Here is a 352-nt window from a genome sequence, read left to right on the forward strand (position 1 = left end):
AAACATCTAAGAAATTATGGCGTTTACAGTACATATGGTGCTACTTTACCGCACTAGTGCGAAAATTAGCATATTACGTTACTATGTCGAACATTTAAAGAGTCATATGTACTGTAAAACATTGTACGATACATGTGCGAACTCGTGTCGATTTAAAACACTCCCTTCGGTTGTGTTTTAATTTATCGCCACTCGTTTCGAATTTCCTATTTTACGCACTTGTATCGTAATGTACTATTACTTAAAACTTGCACAGGCTGGGCTGTGAAAATCGCTGCCAACTTAGCTTGGTCTGACCCTAATAAAATACGCCCAACTAAAATAATAAAGGAAATATGGCAAATCAATGTAA

Source organism: Cydia pomonella, chromosome 20, assembly GCF_033807575.1.
Source record: "Cydia pomonella isolate Wapato2018A chromosome 20, ilCydPomo1, whole genome shotgun sequence".
NCBI classification, from domain to species: Eukaryota; Metazoa; Arthropoda; class Insecta; order Lepidoptera; family Tortricidae; genus Cydia; species Cydia pomonella.